Source organism: Typopeltis vanoorti, chromosome 2, assembly GCF_054136105.1.
Source record: "Typopeltis vanoorti isolate ZY-2024b chromosome 2, IOZ_Tvanoo_1.0, whole genome shotgun sequence".
NCBI classification, from domain to species: Eukaryota; Metazoa; Arthropoda; class Arachnida; order Uropygi; family Thelyphonidae; genus Typopeltis; species Typopeltis vanoorti.
This window is the reverse complement of record NC_143550.1, coordinates 79,435,084-79,448,879: the sequence shown is the minus strand read 5'-3', so window position 1 is coordinate 79,448,879 and position 13,796 is coordinate 79,435,084. Positions and strand designations below refer to the sequence as shown.

The following is a 13,796-nucleotide window of genomic DNA, read 5'->3' as shown; positions in this document are numbered from 1 at the left end:
AGTGTCTTGTTGTTTTTTCATCAACAAGTCCTTATCATGTATTGGTCAATATTGATACCAGTCTTTTATACATTGTGATAACTACATTTATTGCAGTTATCAATAAATATTAATAATTCATTAATTAATTCATTCAAAGCGAAATGAATGATACATGCATTCAGTATAATTATTATGGTTTTAATTTATCATACTTTTTTTCATTTCATGTATTCATTTCTACTCATAGAACTTGGAAATTATGTAATAATAATAATAATTTTATTTAGGACATAACTTACCAGAAACATAAACTGTCAAATCTTCATTCTACAACCTAATATAGGTCTCAGGTAGTTAAGATAGTTTTTTCATGTAGTAATCACTCCAATAGTGTAAATAGAGCTGATGTAAAAAAACAAAATGTTTGAATTGAAATAATGAATTCGAATATTGTGTTGAATTTTTTCTTGATTATTATTTATAAGACTATTACACTTTTTTTTATATAATGTTTGTCAAGTAGCTTTATTTTATTGTCCTACATGTTTCACCAATTTTTTTCTATCGGCATCTTCAGGGAATACAAACTACTAAGCTATATGAAGGTAACAGACTAGGTTATAACTGATGGTTCTAATTCATACAAAAAATTAGTATTCTTAAAAAATTAGTATTCATACAAAAAATACTAATTTTTTGTATGAATTAGAACCATCAGTTATAACCTAGTCTGTTACCTTCATATAGCTTACTAGTTTGTATTCCCTGAAGATGCCGATAGAAAAAAATTGGCAAAACATGTAGGACAATAAAATAAAGCTACTTGACGAACATTATATAAAAAAAGTGTAATAGTCTTAATGAATTTGAATAATTGCACATAAATTAACAACAATAAGTTTTGAAAGTGAAACCACAGTTTGCATATCCATAATTATTTTATGTCTAAAACAGGTATGACATAACCATTTGGCAAGTGAAATATAAATAATTAAAAAAAAAAGAAAAGAAACACAGTGATTTCTCAATTATTTGGCCTTCTAAATAACCAAACTTTCAATTAATCAACGTGAAATGCATTAGTACATCATCTGACCTCTGGTACAGCATCATGTAACTGGATATTCAGTTAACCGACCCTTCAAGTTTAAATCTAACCAGCGCTCTGATTTCCTGATAAGCTTGAATAATTGAGGGATCACCATAAAAATAAATAATTTTGTTGTGGTAATAAAACTTGTTTAAATAACGAAACCTGTGGTGCGTTCATAATTAGAAGAAACACACGTATAAACCACAGTGAAAATTATTTAATTGTAAATATTTCATCCTAAGTATCTTAGGACATCATCAGTACAGTATTTAAACAAAAATTAGGAATAACATACAGTTAGAGCGCATGATTATAATAGAATCTCATGAAAACGTGCATAACGTGCTAAAGTAGTACAAAAAAAAAAAAAAAAAAAACGTTAATTATTTAACACAGTTTTGTATGATAATTTCCCATACTTTAGGAATAGTAAGAACGTAGTTGCGGTTTAGGTTTGGTCTGTGTAGTAGGGCTTCAGAACTTTCTTTGTATAAACGTTCATGTTTAAATAAAGATCTATGTAAAAGTTTAGCCTTTTCCCAATGGATCCTATGGTTTGGATTTTCAATTCCGTGTTGAGAGAGGCCAGATTTCTGCGGTTTAAGAAGACGAATGTGGTCTTGATGTTCCGAGATGCATTTCTGAACAGACCTACCTGTCTGTCCAAAGTAAGATAATTTGCATGAGCATGGAATCTCATAAACGCCAGGCAACATCAAAGGTGAGAGTTGGTCCTTAGGAGAAGGTAATAAGTTGTATATTTGGTTGATAGGTTTGAGAATGTAGGCTTGCGAAAGATGGAAGTGGCGATGGAACCGTCTTCATTTCTTTTGATGTGTAAATCCACAGGGTATCTCTTTTTTGGATTTACACATCAAAAGAAATGAAGACGGTTCCATCGCCACTTCCGTCTTTCGCAAGCCTACATTCTCAGGTCGCTACATTCACAATTCTTCTGCTCATCATCCATCTCAGAAATCTGGCATTATTAAATTACTAGTTTCCAGAGCACACAAATTCTGCTCCTCTGAAGAATCTTTAAACCAGGAATTAGAAGTTATCAAAAATACAGCCATCCTAAATGGATATAATCCCAAAACAACTCAAAAAATCATCAGTCACTTCTGCATACATGAAACCAGACAGGAAGAAGTGCATAGGATTCCCATACCTTACGTTAAAGGCATCTCAGAACGTCTTTCTAAAATTATGAAGAAATACAATTTTGCCACTACTTACAAACCTATCAACCAAATTTACAACTTATTACCTTCTCCTAAGGACCAACTCTCACCTTTGATGTTGCCTGGCGTTTATGAGATTCCATGCTCATGCAAATTATCTTACTTTGGACAGACAGGTAGGTCTGTTCAGAAACGCATCTCGGAACATCAAGACCACATTCGTCTTCTTAAACCGCAGAAATCTGGCCTCTCTCAACACGGAATTGAAAATCCAAACCATAGGATCCATTGGGAAAAGGCTAAACTTTTACATAGATCTTTATTTAAACATGAACGTTTATACAAAGAAAGTTCTGAAGCCCTACTACACAGACCAAACCTAAACCGCAACGACGTTCTTACTATTCCTAAAGTATGGGAAATTATCATACAAAACTGTGTTAAATAATTAACGATTTTTTTTTTTTTTTTTTTTTTTTTTTGTACTACTTTAGCACGTTATGCACGTTTTCATGAGATTCTATTATAATCATGCGCCCTAACTGTATGTTATTCCTAATTTTTGTTTAAATACTGTACTGATGATGTCCTAAGATACTTAGGATGAAATATTTACAATTAAAAAATTTTCACTGTGGTTTATACGTGTGTTTCTTCTAATTTGTTGTGGTAAGTTTTCCCACTGAGTTGGATATCTCAAAACCAGGTATGTGATACTTGTAAAAAAAATTATTATCACTTTTTTTATTAACAATAAAAGATTTCTGTTGAGCCTGTTAACTCCACAGCAGTTTCACTCAACCAGCAACATATTTAACAGGTTCACATGTGTGAAAGAATTTTGCAAGTGCAATTGATTCACACAGCTAGCATTTGTAACATGACTGGGAAATGCATTCTACTTGCCCCTTTTCCATGTAAAAATCGACTGTGTATTAATCCTATAAAATTCATTCATCAACTCTTAAACATCTATTATGTAACCTCTTTTCTATGTATCCACTAAACTCTGCAATTTACATTTTGCATTTTGGCCACTTCTTCCCATAACCAAGAGTCCTGATATTACCTTAGTCACCATTGTGATGAGGAGCTTCTGGGCAATCTTCAGAAGCTCTTCATCACAATGAAAACTAGGTGACCAAATCTGCAACAGTCGCCTTGTCTGATGTATCATCTGATCAAGATCTTGCAGAGAGTACAGCCACCTCCTTATTAACAGTAATGCAATCTGAAACTTCACAATGCTTGCAGTGTGCACTTAAACTTTCAAGCATTTGTGATAATCATCTGATTCTATGAACAATACTATGAACTACAAAAGTATAACACTTTTGAGTGATGAAACTCAAAAAGGAAATGTATTATTATGTGTGAAAGAGAGGCAAAAAAATGTTAAAAAATTAGTAAAATAGAAAACGAATGATTTGAAAACTGTAATGGATGGTAAAAAGGACAAAAGAGAGGAGAGAGTAGCGGAAGGAAATGAAATTGAGAGTACGAATGAAACCGGAAATAGCGTGACGCAAGATTCAAAAGTGGAAAAAATCGAAAGAATGAATGAGAGTGAAAGTGAGAAGAAGGGGTCGAGAGTTAGAAAATTTGAAAGATTGAATGATAAAGAGAATGTGACGCGAAATTTGGAAGTTGAATTGAATTGGATGAGGCAAGAGGTGAAGTGGATGTGGAATGAAATTAAGAAAATTAGGGTAAAAACAATTAAAACAAATCATGATGGCACGAAAGAGTTAATGAAAGACGAGCGAGTCGCATTTTATGGCGACTCCATTATTACATGTGTACTGGATGATAGGATATACAAGGTATGTTTTCCAGGAGGTAAAATGAGTAGAGTGATTGAGACATTGGTAGTCTCAATATGAGTAGGGAGCAAGCAAAGGAGTTGATGGTTTTAATAGGTACGAATTATTTGACAGAGGACAAAGAGCATATCAGAATGGATATCAGGAGGCTGCTTAGAAGGATAAAAGAGAAGAGTGTGACAGGAAGAGTAGTAAGCGTGTTGCCAAGGTATGACTGTGGTGAGATGAGGCAGAGAGCAAGGATTATGAATGATATGTTGGCTGAAATGTGTGAGGAGAGGGGAGTACAGTTTGTTAATGTGTGGAATGAGATTGAAGGATGAAGTGAACTGTATGGGAGCAATGGACTGCATTTGAGTGGTTATGGTGTGAGTCGCTTGGAGAGACTGCTGCTAGAAGGTAGAGAAGTGAACAGAGAGAATGAATCAAATTACCTAGATGGTTGCCAGCAGTGTGAAGACCTCTGTGAGAAAAGGGTATATGTCAAGCTACAAGGGGGGGGTGATTATGAAGAGCTCAGGAGACAGCTTACAGATATAGCCTGGAATGAAGAGTTAGCTGGAAAAGAGATCAACGCAGCTTGGGGGGATTTTCAAAAACTATCTAGTAGATGAAACGTCTAAATGTATTCCAAGGGTGAGAAGGTTAAATAAGGTAGGTGTGAGATGGATGAATAAAGAGATTAAGCATGCGATACAGAAAAAAAGGGCATTATGGAGGCAGCATAAGAGAAGTGGAAATAACCAATTCCATGAGGTTCACAAAAGACCAGGCAAGGTGGGTAACTTGGTTGGTGAGGACAGCTGCAGTGAGGTATGAATAGCAGTTAGCTAATGAAGTCAAAAAGAATCCTAAGGAGTTCTTTTGATATGTAGCCAGCAAAAGAAAGAATGATTATAGAAGGATGGCATTGATTCGAGAAAATGGTATAAAGACAGCTGTTGCAGAATGTGTGGTGGAGATACTTAATGACAGTTCATAAATGTCTTTCAATCTTGTGAATGTGACTTCATGGAGAGATTGAGAGCAGTTGATGAAGATGGGGTGGAGAGACTGACTATAAGTCAGCAAGAAGTGTAAGGGGAGTTGAGCAAACCAGATGTAAATACAGCTGTGAGACTTGATAATATATCACCATGTATTCTGAAGGAAGTTGAGTTGACAATGGCCTTGACATATTTTTTTAACATGAGTCTTGTACTGGGTCAAGTTCCTAAGTAGTGGAAGGAGGGCTAGATTGTGCCACTTCATAAAGGAGGTGATCGAACTCAAGCATCAAACTATAAGCCTATCTGTGTGTCAGGTGTTGTGGTTAAGTTCTTGGAGAAGCTTGTGAGAACTTGGATCCAGAACTGGGTTGACAACAATGGTATTATCTTTGATGGACAGCATGGATTTGCTAAAGGGAGGTCATGTTTTAGTAATCTACTTAAGTATTACAATAAATTGACTGCTTCCTTGGACAGAGGAGAAGGATACACAGTAATATACTTGTATTTCGCAAAGGCTTTTGATAGATTACCTCATGATAAGTTGACAGTCAAACTAGAGCAGATGGGGTTGGATATTAGATTAGTGCATTGGTTTGGAGACTGGCTATCTGATAGGTATCAACAAGGTTTGCATGGGGGAGCGATATCTAGGAAAAGGAAAGTCACTAGTGGTGTGCTGCAGGGGTCTGTTTTAAGGCCATTATTGTTTAACTTGTATATTAATGATATTGGTGAAGATTTGGATGGAGATGTTCAGTTGTTTGCAGATGATGCAAAGTTGGGACGAAACCATGAGGTGTAGAGAAGATGTTGTGGCCTTACAAGAAGACTTTAATAAATTAAGTGATTGGGTATGGGGATGCGAGTTCAATGTTGCAAAATGTAAGGTTTTAAAATTTGGAAAACAAAGATGGAATGCAGAATTTATGCTTGGTGAGGATATATTGTTGTAGGTGGAAGAAATAAGAGATCTGGGGGTGATACTGGATAAGGATCTGAAATTTAGGGGATACTGTCGTGACGACTCTTTCTGTCGTGTTCTAAATCTATCTAGTTTCAAGTCACTTTTATGAATAATACAACTAATTACGAAATGATCACCGATCCAAAAGTAGGGAAATTTATATTTATACTGCGCCACCCTATTCTTAGATTAGTCTATATAAATAGTAGGATCAGTTCTAAATTAAGTTAGCAGTCATCTCATTAGGCCGAATCATCTATTATCATTTTTACTTGGGGTTCCCGCAAGATTCAAATATTTATGAACGGTGCAATAATAAGGAATTCAGGCAAACACAATATTTAGATCAACAAAATAAAACATTTAATATATGATATGGTTAACAAATACAAGAACTCTATTGTAAAATGGAACTATACAATTAACTTAACACATCTTCTCAGGTCACTGATGCTAATTCAATGTTCTAACTTTCATATACTATTCACAGTCTCAAAAAACACAAATCTTCTTATCTCAAGTTAATATAACAATTTCACATCTTATTCAGTCTTCACAAATCTATCAGCTCAATGTTTATATTCACAGCAGGCAATAAACTACGTAAGCTATATTCCAAGCAAATATATTCCCGGACCTTGAGCATCGGAGATATATTACAGTTAATGCTAGAATAGAGAAACTTATACAACTACTCTTACCAGACAAATTCTTCAATACATCAAATTATTGAGAGAGCACTTATGAATTAACTTAATTAACATTAGCGGAACACACATAACAAATATTCTCCATAGTTAAAACTGTATTACTGTAAGTCGCACTTCACTATTCCAAACAACAGTAATTAGGTACTAATATCTTTTCCTGTTCACTTTTCTCCAAGTAATCAATATAACCTTTTCCTAGGGCAACATAGAAATCAATCGTAATCCAGATTAACTGGAACTAATCAGAATTTTCGCATTGACTGTCCAGTTTCCTTTTATCTGATTACGGCATCAACCTTTCTTCATAACAACAGCAGTTTTCGCTTATAACATCAAACTTTATGTTTCACTACTTATAGGTTCACTTCCGAACACTATACTCATAAATTTCTGCCCTGAGGATTATATAATCTTGGTTCTGCAAAACTCTCTCCTCCTTCTTAATAATAATTCTTCTCTATATCTCTCTTATCTATGACCTTCCCACTTCTTTCTCTTTTTCTCTATAATATCCTTCTATATATCTCTATGACCTTCACTCCCACCTTACGTTCGAACGCCACGCTCTACTCCACTCGTGGTTGTTTACGCGTGCGTCTCCATGACAACAGACTGCACGTAAACATTTCGCTAATGTAATGTATGGTCTATTGTTATTCATGAGTGATTACATAACATTAAATATTTCACAAATAAAAACAACAGAATATTTAAGCTACTTCTTTAACTTTTTGATTACGTATACAGTTAAATATAAATTAACACTTTACGTTATACCATATATATTTAGTTATACAAAATTCTAAACATATTATTATTTTATAAACTAATAATAGGTCAGGTTTTGAATAAATTTTTAATTAGTAATTCTTATTTAAAGAATAATAAATAAATTTATATGAGCCATGATTAATATTTAAATAGGCAATGTTAAATGTGAATGAAAAATAATAAATTACATAACATGGCTTCATTCACAATTTAACATGGGGATGCGAGTTCAATGTTGCAAAATGTAAGGTTTTAAAATTTGGAAAACAAAGATGGAATGCAGAATTTATGCTTGGTGAGGATATATTGTTGTAGGTGGAAGAAATAAGAGATCTGGGGGTGATACTGGATAAGGATCTGAAATTTAGGGGATACATAGCTAAAATTGTGAAGACAACACAAAGGCTTCTGGGAATGATGTGGAGGACACTGACTTGTAGAAGTAGGGAGATTCCTGTTCCATTGTATAAGGCTTTGATTAGGCCAGACATGGACTATTGTGCTCAGATTTGGTCAACTGGTTTTCAGAAGGATGAAGAGATGTTGGAGAGGGGTCCAAAGGCGACTGACTAAGGTAGTTTCTAACCTCTGGAATGTCGAGTATGAGGCAAAGATTGAGAAGATGTAATTTGTAGAGTCTGCTGGACAGGAGGAAGATGAGAGATATGATAGAGACCTAAAGTTAGTAAGTTAGTTATAGGTTCAATGCTGGAGAAGTTCTACAGAAAATAGTGGGAGATTGGGGGAGAACCAGAGGTTATCCCTGTAAGCTCTATAAAGAGGGTGTGAGTAGGGGGATGAGAAGCAGGTTTTTGTCGTGCAGAATTGTAAATGATTGGAATGCCTTGTCTGAGAGTGTGGTGTCTGCAAGGAGCTTGAGTGTGTTTAAGACACGGTATGATGAGCTGTGTGTGATAAAAGGACCTCCAAGATGAGTCTTTGACTCCTTGAGGTCTTGGGGTAATAATAATATTTGACACCTCCATGGAGTCCATAGACTCATTGAGGAAGGGCACCTGCTCTACAACTCTGTCTCCACCAACTGACCGCAACTACACCAACGCCATCTACCACAGACCACCACCACTGGTATTTCCACAATCACAAACATCCATGCTCACGGCAGGATTTGAACCCACAGTCTTTTGGCTGGAGAGCGGATATGCTAACCACTCGGCCAGCCTGGCTGGCTGAGTGGAATGCATTGTAATCAATGAGTTTAATGTTAATGCACTTATTAACATTAAAACTCCAACTTCACTAACTTTTCAAGAAAAAAGTCTATTCAAATCTTCCTGAAAACATCAGTAGGATTTAGGAAGACTTGATCAGTATGAATCTGAGTCTAGCCCTAGATGTTGAGTCCAATGAGTCTAGCCCTATATGTTTAGTCTGGGTTCAAACCTATAAATTTACAAAAATTATATGATTTGATAAAGTAAAAAATTTCAATTTTTTAAAAAATAATTTGATCTGAAATAATTTACATTGTAAACAAATCTTAATTGGTAAAAATTCAATTTTGACTTATTTATAGTCCATTTTATTTAATCATGCTCCATTTTTTGATGACACTCCATTTTAAAATTATATATAAATCTACATTTTACTTAATGCTACGCACAAAAATTTAGAACAAAATTCTGGATTATCTTTGACAAAGAAACAATAAAATGAACATAATGTTAAATTGTGAAATGAAGATATTCACAATTTAACATTATGTGCTTCATTCGTATTTAACATAATCCACCATGTCATAAGCAAGACTTGTAAATATTATTTGTTGTTAGTCTTTTACTTGTAATATATTATTCATATAAATGCTTGAGTTTTGTTTGTTATAAATGAATTGTATAACCTTAGGATATGTAATAGTAATAAGAAGACTATATAAAAATGACATTCTATTTATTTACTTAATTCTGTAAAATTTATTATAAGAAACTGTGTGTATATAAATTTAAATGTACCTTATGTGAACCGTGATATATATTTTTTGTTATTTCTATAAGTAAAGGTAATTTTATGGAATTCTACTGATGAGATTTGATTGGCTACTGACGGAGAAATGGAGTTGGTTTTAGCTAGCTCGTGCTGAGAGCATGAACTACTGTGTATAAAGAGAAAAGCCAGTTGATATAAGCTGAACGGGTTAAAACCGGATTTTGGCGGGGAAAGGAGAACGTAGTTGATTGGAAAGAAAAAGTAAAGAGAGAAGCCCTGGAGACAGCATAGAGAACGGTAGTGAGTGGCAGAAGGGGAGTTGATGTATGCTGAAAATCGTCTAGGAAAGGACAAGGAATTAATAGGCATTTGGAATTACTTCTATAGGAGTTCTGATACTTCAATAATTTCCTAATTGTTAGTGGAAGAATAGTGCAGAACTGAGGTCAATACATAGAAGAAAATAAGGAATCAGTAAATAACTTAAACCAAGTGCATCAAGTCTTATGTATTTCTGTGTCTATAATTCAGTTATTATACTGGAAGATTTCTTTTAAATTATGTTGCCATAAAGTAAAAGTCAATAAGAAATCCAATTGTGCCTATGCGAATTCGATGCTTAGAAGTGGTAACCAGATAAGAGTTGCCCTTTCTATGACTTGTGAAGCAATATCAGTTAATTCCATCAGATATATTTTAACCTTAGCTGTGGTATTATGTTAATCAATGGTCGGATGTTAGATGTATTGAAGTACTTTCCCCTCGAAGCTATAAGCGTTATGTTGTTCTATTAAGTGTTAGCTGACGGAGAAAGAATACAGTGTAGCCTGTCATAAGATTAGTTTTTTTAACATTTGGAAGCTTAAACTTTTAAGAACTAATCTCAACTTGATTAACTGAGCATAAAGAACTGAGAAATGAATGTTTGATAGTTAATGGATTGTAATTATTCTGAATACTTTAAACTGAACTAATATATTTATGATATGATTCATCCAATTGGATAGAGAGAACTATGTGAAAGAAATACTAAAGCTTTAGAATTAAGAAATGTCAACATTAGTCATAATCCACAAACCTAACTTAGAAGTTACCAATATCTGAATATGTATTCTTGTAAATTTTAATTGAATAACTTTTTGCAGATAGTTATACTTGTATGTTTATGTTGTACCATTCCACATTAAAAATGTTTTCTTTTGTTGAATTAAACTTGGTGTTTGCCTGATTTTCTTTCATTGCACCGCTCATAAAATTTAATCAGACCTTTGCGGAAGCCTTAAATGCTATTAACAACCTCGGCCTGAAAATAAAGTGATAATATAAATATAGTTGATGATTGATTCTTCTATATTATTTGGACTAATCTGAATATAGGGTGGCGCAGTATAATATAAATTTCCTTTATTCAGATGAGCAGCAATCAACAACTAATGAAGAAGAAAGGAATTTAAAGTGGTAAAAATAAGTTTAACAAACCATCATAATTGGAACAGTCAGTTAAGTGGGACGTTCCAACAATAAGAACACCAAATGAGTTACCATTTCATCAAAACATATGAAGCAAATGCATCATAACTGCTTATACCTGTCACAATTTATTTTTAACATTTTATTCCTCAAAACGTTTTTTAAAAAATGAAGTTGATGTATACATGCAGACTGAAAAAATAAAAATTGTAGTTGCCTTTTTTACCTTCACATATACTGTATATGACACATATACATATATAGAAGCCCCTAACATTTCTTAATCACCACCCCCCACATTCTCAAGTCTACAGCAACATCCAACTAAATATCTTTTCCTGTCAGTCGGAAGTTTCTCTAAATCCAGAATAATTTAATAATAAGGCGAGACATCTTTTGGCAACTCGTATAGGTAAATATGACTTCTCCATTATTTCCTCCTTAGTATCACCATCACTTCTGGGTCTGGCTCCCACTGACGAGACCTCAATAAAGGTTGAAACCAGTCTGGGTATTGGCCCCTCACTTAATGCATAGCATTATACATGTCTACAAGGAGATGTGCTTTGCATTATGGGAGATACTAAGGCAAGTGATGAGAGCTTGGTCCACCTTTACCACGAGTTACCTCAGTCCTGAAGATACTTCAGGTGCAAACTTTGTTTGCTTACACTTGGATAAAGGATTAAACTAAATTTATTATATCTCTTCCTGTCACTCTCTACCTCACATCATTCCTTCTTTCATGTCTACCTTATGTAGACATAATTTCCCCTGCTATATCATCAGCAACACCCCCCCCCTCTCTTCTTGTCCTTTCTATCCTCATGATAAACACTGTGCCCTTCCATTTCTATTCCTGTTAGGATATAATCTTCACTCAACCATGTTTCACTTATTCCAAAAATTTTGAGGTAAATAAACTCAATCAGTGAAACAATTTCATCTCCCTTATTTCTGATACTCCTTGCATTTGTAAATAAACATTTACAAATGTTTAGTTTTAGGTCTATAACCAGTCCCATCCAAGCCACTTTTTTATTGTGATTTCCCCACCACACCTGCCTATGCCCAATCACCTTTACCACATATATCCTCAATCACCCCTCCCTCACATCCCAGTCCACTTCATCTCTTTCGCTAAACATCCCCATATATACATTCCCACTACTTCCAACATCCACTCTTCCTATGCTGTGCCTCCCTGTCCACCCAGGCTCCCCCCCCTTTACCTGTTCCTCTTGCATTCCCGTTCTCTCTTCATCTCTCATACTACTAATAATGTTTTTATTGCCGAGCACTTTAGTCTCATTTGTACCACTCTTTCTTGATCTTTCACTTTGCCTCTTACTTCTGATCTCTTGCTTGCTTGCATCACATACACTGCACTTCCATCTAGCAACAGTTTCTCCAGTTCAAAGCCATTCAGATGCAATCCATCATCTGTATAATTCCATTCTTCCCTCAAATACATGCCACAAACTGCATGCATTCCTTCTTCTAAACACACACACACACACACACACACACACACACACACACACACACACACACACACACACACACACACACACACACACACACACAGCTCCCTGTCTCAATTTATTGTTATCATACCTTGGCAACATGCTGACAACCTTTCCCACTATGCTGTTATCTTTCACTCTCCTCAATAACCTCCTGATATCTGCCCTGACATTCTCTTTATGTCCACTTAAATCATTTGTTCCCACAACCACTCTAATTCTCTTGCTCATTTCTTCCTCATATCCAAAGCATGAATTATCTTGCTCATTCTCCTCCCTAGGTGGCAGACCTAATGACAGACTCTCATTAACCAATCCTCTAACAGTGGAATCTCCATTCACCACTATTCTCAAATCATTTGTCACCTCTTTTTCCTTTCATTCTATTGTTTTACACTCTTTCATTTGTTTCCACTAAACATCTAATATCACTCTGCATATTCCTCATTTTATTTTTATTTTTGAATAACTCTTTCTTTAAATCCTGCATTCCAGCAATTTCACTCCCGTGGTTTTGCTATCTCTCATTCGCCAGCACTCTACTTCCATTTCATCATTCTTGCATTCTTTCACTTCCTCATTCTCACCAGCTTTCGTTCCTTTTAATTTCTTTCATTTAAGCTAACTTTCATTCCTTCATTTTGTTTTACATTCACTAACTCATACAAATCCATACCTTCTCTTGTCTCCTGTTCAGTCTCTCCACAAACACATATTTCACATTTTGCCAAGCATACATGTTGAACTCATGACATATAACTATTTTCGAAAAGTCTACGTCATTAACGGCATTTGTTCTTCACACCTCATGATGAGTTGACCTCGTGAATACCGCAATTGTGATTGTTCCGTTCAAGGCAAGATTTAAAAATGTAATAAAAAAAATAAAAAAAGTCAGAATCAAATACACAAGTTCAGTAATCATGCAAAAACACTAACTGATCAAAAATAAACAATAGTATGCAAAAATGCAAGCATTACACAAAGTATTACACAAAATAGCATTTACTGTATCTTTTCCAGATTCCTTTACCAATGGCAATTTATCTTGTCTATCTATCAATCCATTCATCAACTGTCTATCAATTTTGTCTTATCTATTAAAATATATCTTGTCTGTCAATCCATTTCTGTGTGCAAGTTTTTACTAACTTTTTAAAATCTTCACCATCACTCCAGAGATATTCATATGTCAATAGTTAGACACATCAGTTTTTGCACCACCCTTGTACATTGGAACTATCATATCCTTTGCACTCCTGTGGTATCTTGCCTAACCTGAGAATCAAGTTACACAAACATGTCAAGGGGCTAACCAATTCAGCTGAACATTC

The 13,796-nt window shown here is 34.7% G+C and overlaps 1 protein-coding gene across 8 annotated transcripts in view; it reads right to left on the bottom strand.

Moving 5' to 3' along the window:
• The window catches only part of PMCA (plasma membrane calcium-transporting ATPase 3), a 1,392,263-nt gene that overhangs the window by 1,082,534 nt on the left and 295,933 nt on the right, over positions 1-13,796 (bottom strand). For all 8 annotated transcript variants that reach the window (XM_090412026.1, XM_090412017.1, XM_090412079.1 and 5 more), the window contains one exon: positions 282-384. The gene's annotated coding sequence lies outside the window, so the exon portion shown is untranslated. The remainder of the gene's footprint in view (positions 1-281; positions 385-13,796) is intronic.